Here is a 7,295-nt window from a genome sequence, read left to right on the forward strand (position 1 = left end):
GAGGGAGGGAGGAAAAGGAAAAAAGAGGCATGCTATGTGACAACACATAAAAACTCTCTTAAAGGATAACGCATGGTACATTTCTAAAACGCTGAAAATGTTAACATGTATCAGCCCCTAGTTCGGTATATGCGGCACCATGTAAAGTTTCCAAGAAATTTTTCCCATACACTGTTTATGTGACTGAATGAGTCCTTGGAGTCAGGCAGGGGAAGAGAATGCGTTACCATTTCCATTTCACTACAGATCCACTCAGAGGCCAAAGAATGACCTGCTCTCCCACCTGCCCACCCTTCTGTCAGCCCAGGGGCACAGTGAGGAAACACTTCGCGGGACAAAATTCAAACGCTAGCTTGGAGCTGCCTTTACTTTGCTATTCCACATCGCTTAGGGAGCCTTCGCTTGCATCATTCTAAGCAGAGTAGAGAGAACAAAATGCAGTGACAGAAATATGAACAAGTTAAGGGAGGCAAAACAGGGCTCATCCGGGATTTGAACCCTGGACCTCTCACACCCTAAGCAAGAATCATACCCCTAGACCAACAAGCCATCCTCTAGGCCTTTTTTAACTCTGCCTTAAGGTTCCTTCCCATCACTAGGCATTTCTAGAATTGAGTGCCTTCTGTTGGAAGGAATGCGTACTTGTTTACCCAGAAAGCGTAAGCCTCACAGCACAACAGTCCTTTATCAACAGCTATGGTGGATCCAGGAAGCAAAGAGAAGCAGGGAAGTGTACCAGGGATTGCCTGTACGTCTCAGGTGGTACAGAGAATCTGGGAGATTCTGCTGCATTAGAACTCTCCCTTCTCTTCTGCCGGGTCCTGCCCTCCTATCTCCCGAGGCATCTAGAACTGAAGTTTGGAGGAAAAATAACCATAGGCCCCAGCGAGATTTGAACTCGCGACCCCTGGTTTACAAGACCAGTGCTCTAACCCCTGAGCTATGGAGCCCTATCCTATGTGGCAACTGTCTCCTATGTGACTTTTCTCTACTTCTTATCTTATAGAAGTACACAGTAAAGCCAACATCCCAAAGTATTAACCAGAATTTTGATTGGAGTAAAAATCCAAGATATTCTTCCATAAAATAAGAATTTCTTCATGTCCTGCCAACCCCTCAAAAACAGTCCCCTTTAAGTAGAGCCACCATGTCTCTCCTGAGACATTGCATCCCTGTCCATCTGGTGCCACAGAAAAGATGCAGATATAAGAATCTCAGATCTGGGCGCATGGTAGACCCACCTGAGAAACAGATTCCTATAGAGGGTGTCTGATGGACAGATTATAGTGCACTCCTTTCAGTTAATATTGTGGTAAAATCTGGGGAAGGTGAAAAAAGATTTATCACAGTTTTGTTTTCTCCGAAAACGGCCCCAAACCTTAAGTTTGTGTTTTGAGATTAATACTTCTCTCTCAAAGGTTTAGGGGTAGAAGCATATAGGGAAAACGGGTGTTGGGGTGAAAATTTAATCCTTCCTTAAAGTAAGATTTACCTACATCTTTGGTATGAAAATAATACAATTTTTTAAAAAGGATTTTCACTTTTTAGAAACCTTGTTTACATAAGCTAGTAAACAGGAACCAAAAAAATATTTAAGATCTTGTACTTATTTCTTACTGCAAATATAATCATCGTTGGGAACATTGGAAAAAAGCACTGATTCATGCAACCCCAAGAAGTGGTCCAATTCTGTTTAGTAAGATTTAGACTCCCTGTCCACAAGCCTGCTCTTGTAACACTATTTTTTAATGTTTTATCTGTCCAAGATCATTAAGTTTGTAAGACATCTGCAAGCTTATGATTCATTGTGTTAGAGTAGGCAGTTAGTTCGATTCTAACAGAATACCTAGGAGGCCAGCAAGGAGGAAGTCACGGCCAGATCCGAGAAAGTCAGAGGCCTGTCCTGGCAGCATTCCACAAAAGGGGGACCAAACAGGACAGGCCCAAGATGGTGGATGCCAAGACCGGAAGCCCCTGACCCAATTAGGAAGAAAAAGTGGGAAGCCCCGCTTCCCGCCCCAAGTAATGAATATTCTACTCCTAGTTAACAGCTGCCAACAAAAGATAGAATCCCAAACCCCAGGGACACAGTGCTCTCTATCAATTTCGCCCTTGTTCTCATATCCCGAGAGTGTACTTTCTGCCTTAATAAACTTTCCTGCTTGTGTCGCTCATCCACCGTGTTGCATGTCTGTCCCTGAGTATTTCTCACGACATGACCAAGAACCTTCCAAGACTTCTTCGAGTCCGGCTGGGTTTAAGCCCCGGGGTCCCGAGTCTCTGCAGTCTTTTCAGGCACAGGCTTGAGCAATGGAAACTTGATCAAGGCCAAAGGGTCTGCAGTAACCCTCTGGCTGACAAACAGTCCCATCAGATGACCCACTTCAAAATATCTATAGGCCCTAACTGACCAATGGGCTACTTACACACAGGCACAGCTACCAAAAAAGGGAAAATTCCATATGTCCTCCCCTTCCCCCTTTAGATAAACTTCCCCCCTCACTGCCTCTTGCAGACAGCTTCTCCTCTGCTGTTCTGCCCACTGAGATTGGGGTGTATTCGATAAATGTCTATTGATTTTGTTCTATCTCAGGTGTTCTTTCACCCATGGGCCACCTGCTTCCACCCGACCTTGCCCCACATTTGGGGGCCCCCATCCAGTCAGAACAGAAACCACACACAGTTCACCTGGCAACAATTGGTTCCTTTATTTTTCACTGTGTCAGTGTAAAACATGGTGCAACTAACCTTACAAATCTTGAAGGAAGAGAAATCTCCATATAGGCAGAATCAGGCATTTATGGCAGATATTCTTGGTTCAAGGATGAGTCATGGAGAGGCCTCACAAGGTTGTCCTAAGACAAGAGGAACATATCCAACTGTTCAGGGCCAAGAAGGCATAGGATCATCTGTGGCTTGACGAGAGCTGTTCCTCCCAATGCTCCCTTGGTGTTCAAACCTCAGTCTTTCTACACCAGACAACATCTTCCTTGTCTGCAAAACTACAAGGCTTTGAACTGACTGCTCTGCTTTAGATTCTTGAATCTGTATCCCATTTGCCTACACAAGGCATTTTACTGGTGGAAACTTCCAAGATAATCAGCATGGTCATCCCTCTGGACCTGAGTATGTGGTGTAGTGGTTAGAAAACACCTGGGTCAGTTAGTTAACCTTACAGAGTTGCTGTATCCTTCTTTTGGAAATAAGGCTTCATTACTATCATCCCAGTTCTTATCATCTTTATTATTGTTATTTTATTCAGAGACTCAGGCCTCAGGCAAAGTTGCTAAACAGTCAAAACCAGCTCCCCAACAGCTTTCTCATATCCCCTCCCTGGTCACTGTTTCTCCTCCTTTCTTTCTCTACTGTTGAATTCTTGGCTCCTCTTAACCTTTTCCTGAGATCTGTTTCCTCATCCTCACACTTTCACAACTGAGCAAGCTTCTATTCTTTTCTATTCCCTGTATGGATTGACTTCTTCCCTATAACCATAGACTGCTTGTTACACATCTTAAAGGAATTTAAAATGGTCAAAGGAGCCTCCGAAAAGAGAAGCCAGGACAACAACCATGGGCCTGATGGTTTTTGTTTCTCCTTCACAGAGGTTGTCTTTGGGGGCAGGGTCCTCCCTGTCTTCACAGGATAAATAAACCTTTGTCTAAGAGAACCTATCTACATTCAGTCTGTTTCCTACCCCTGAAGTTTGCTCCGGGACTTACATGAATCTCTCTCATTCTTCCAGCCACTCACACCCTCAGCTCACTTGGGTTGGCCTGACTCAAGAGGTTCCAAGAGCCTGCTCCAGTACCCTGGTCCAGAAAGCAACATCAAAAAGGCATGTTCCAGTGCTCTGGCCAATTAGAAGTTCTCTAGAACAACTTGACCCCTAGTAGGGATCTTAGGATTGTTTTTAATTACTTTTTTGCATATGTGTCTGTATTTCATCTATTTCCCCTCAAGTTTTTGTTGTGCAAAATTTTAATTCTAGTGTGGAAATAAAGGAAGACCAAGTAAAGGACAATAAGCAAAGGCTATTTTTTCAGAGTTGGCTGTAGCAAGGAAGTCAGTCATCATCATTCAAGTTTTGGCTGAGACTCAAAGGCAGACAGAAAAGTGGGAAAGCTTTATAGTGGGGAAAAAAAGGAAGGTTTTACGTGTGCCTTGATTGGAGGCCATTGGCTTGGGGAAGCTGTAGACAGTCTACCTAGAAGCAAGGCATCCTATGTGATTGGTTAGGGATGCATATTTGGCTTTCTCTGGTTGGTTCTACATTGGAAGCAGGACAAACATTAGGAAAGCTGTAGTTGTTAATCAAGTCTTGGCCATTTGGAGCTGATTGTTGCAGGATTATTCTTTGGCTCCCTGGATTATTCCTAGAGATAGTGGTCTGACTTAAAGATAGTAGGCTAGTTTCCTGAGCTGATGAACATTGTAAGGGAAAAATATAAGTTAAAAATAAGAGGCTTGATTCTCCCTATCAAAAATGAGGAAACATGATTACCCTCCTCTCCTTTTCCTTTGAACATTTACTTTAGAAAACTTGCAAGAATAAGTACATCACAGTGCTTTGTATTACTATGATGAATGATGTAATTAACATGTGAGACCATAAAGGAACTAAATATTTAAGTAGGGGCTCAATAAATGCTCAAAAGACTATCTGCTACATTCATCAAAAGGAACATATTATTTACGAGTATTTAATTTTCAGCATGGAGTTTTACAGTACAGGCCACTACCTGGCTGGCTCCATACTGGAATTAGGGACAGAATTTTACGTTGCAATGTAATGCGAGTCTCCTGCTGATCCAGAAGGATCCTAGTGGGAACTTTCAAATGCCTTAAATTGACCATGGGGCATTTGATACATAGATTGGAACATAGAAAACCTGTCAGAATTCTCTAACCTTTGGGGAGCTAATTAATTCAATAGGCCTAAGATCCTGCATTTCTAGTAACTTACCAGGACGTGCTGACCCTGTTGGTATCTGAACCATACTCTGAGTATCGAGGTCTTGAATTTCCTGCTTGTATATAAATTTTCATCATCTGGACTATTAACAAGGTAAAGATAGCAGGAAATTCAAAGTTAAACTCTCTGGAAATATTGCAGAATACTAGAGTTTAGAATCCTAGCATTCTGTGTTGAAGAGGGAAGGAATAACTACGTGCCAGATAAGCACATCGCATTTATCTGTATTAGGCTTCTTTCCAAAGGGGCTGCTATGTATTTGCTTCAGATACTGGACAATTAAAAGTGTGGCAAAGGAAAGCTAAGATACCTGGCTTGTGAGTCTCTGAGAATTTCTTGCTTGAACTGCACAACCCAACACAGCAGCCACTTCCTGAGGGGAGTAGGCCAAAGCTCTTCCCTCCACTGAAGGATCCAGCGAGTTCAAGGTAAGCAATGATTACTCAAGCACTATCCAGTGATTCGATAGGGGAAGCCATGCATACTGGTCAGTAAAGGAATTTCAGCCAGATACAGGAGAGGGTAGTATTTCTCTTCTGGTAGGAAACTGATTTCAAGTCTGTGGGTTTTGATGCTGAACATGCAGAATGCCAGTATCAAGGGAGCTCTGCTGTAAAGACCGGGTTCTTTCCTCAACAGGAAACTATTGCCTGATCAAAAAGGGCTCAGGTCACTCGCATCTTATGAGATGCTGTCATTGTTTTAAGTTAAAACAGAGTTATAGAAACTCTGGTTTATTTAAACGTGTATGTTTACCAAATTATCCCTAACATACACATACACAAGTATGCCTGTATAATCACATCTGGAGGTCCTATCAAAAGACCTTCCCAAGACCTATCTATAGACTCCGAGTTTGTTATCTGGCCCAGCAGGGGGTATAATAGTTTAATATTTAAACTATTTTATTAATATTTTAAATATTTTAATTTTAATTTTAATATTTTTATTTTAAGTAAGCTCCACGCCCATCGTGGGACTTAAAGTCATGATTTTGATATCAAGGGTCCCATGCTCCACCCACCCAGCTAGCCAGGCACCCCTCAAACTATATTTTAAATATTTGTTCTCTCCTTCCCCACTTTTTTTTTTTCAAGTACTAAAAAGCCCCAGGCTCTTTTCTCTCTTTCAAACTGTTGCTTCCTTACTTTACACATAGAGGTGGCTACTCATGACTTCTAGGTTCTCCCCAACTTGAGATTAACATCAGTCTTCCCACATCAGTCTTTCCAAAGTGGAAGACTTTCCTGCACTGCTAAAAGCAATCACCTCACACTCACTTTTTTCCTGAGGATTCTGAAACACAAAGTGAAATTTCTTAGAAGTCCTACACTTCAGCCAAAAGGGCTGGGAGGGGCATTGGAATCCCTCTGTCTCCAGCGGGTAGGGCAGCAGAAGCCACATCCTTGACCATTCCTCTAGACCGTGAGTGCCCACTGGTCTTCCCTGCCGACCATCTCCAAGCTGACCACTGCAACTCACTCCTGACTCTGGGAGCTTAACTTATTCGAAGCCTACTGGTGGACACCCAGCTTTGCTCAGGGAGCTCAGATTGCCCATGAACTTGAACCAGAGAGAGGAAAGTAGAAGGTGAAAAGGAGCAACCAGGAGGCACTTAATTTGTTGTCTGCAAGGAGGGATCAGGTTGGGATAGGGTGGAGGTGGCAGGGTGGAAGGGAGATGGCCCAGCAGGCAGCGGAGCCTGGCTGCGATGGGGTGCTGATGAGGCTTAGAAGATGCCGCCTCTGACCTCTGAGCGTCCAAGACCCTTCCGTCGCCGGCCCCAGCCTTCTACCCCCTCTTCCCTACCCCCCCACATTCATCAGATGCTCTCTGCACCCTATATCCAAGCAGCTTTTCTAGAACTTTTCTAGAAAAAGTGGCAGCGAGGGCGGGAGCTAGAAGGACCTTCGCCCCGTGAAGATCCAGGGAAGAACAACTTTACCTCTCTCGGCCCACCCCCAGCCCCCGACCCTCAAGCCACCAAGACTTGGGGAAAGACCTCGGAGAACCCTCAGGCAAGGAGAGGCAAGAGGAGGTGGGGGCGGGGTGGGGGTGCGGCTTGAAGTTCGGAAACAGATTCCTGGGAGAATTTCTGGTTCAGGAGACCCAGATATGGCCAATCAAAAACTGCAAAGAAGAATGTAGATTAGAATCCAGGGCCTTGAGCCAAGTTGAGTTCATGGACAGGTACGAGAGCCCACTTTGGGTCAGCATAATGCAGTTATCACTCATGAAAGTTTTATCTAGATTTCCCTCTGCTCCTTTCAAAAGAAACTGTATGGAGCAAGTGGCGCCTGGACCCAAGGGAAGCCCCAAACCC

The 7,295-nt window shown here is 44.1% G+C and overlaps 1 protein-coding gene and 1 non-coding gene across 4 annotated transcripts in view; both read right to left on the reverse strand.

The window, feature by feature from the left end:
• The window catches only part of RNASE12 (ribonuclease A family member 12 (inactive)), a 99,455-nt gene that overhangs the window by 26,015 nt on the left and 66,145 nt on the right, over nt 1–7,295 (reverse strand). The gene's annotated exons all lie outside the window — the stretch shown is intronic.
• TRNAT-UGU (transfer RNA threonine (anticodon UGU)) lies at nt 878–950 on the reverse strand. Its single transcript has one exon. It is a non-coding gene; the product is annotated as a tRNA-Thr (tRNA).

The sequence above is a fragment of the Crocuta crocuta genome, unplaced genomic scaffold (assembly GCF_008692635.1).
Source record: "Crocuta crocuta isolate KB4526 unplaced genomic scaffold, BGI_CrCroc_1.0 scaffold175, whole genome shotgun sequence".
Lineage (NCBI taxonomy): Eukaryota > Metazoa > Chordata > Mammalia > Carnivora > Hyaenidae > Crocuta > Crocuta crocuta.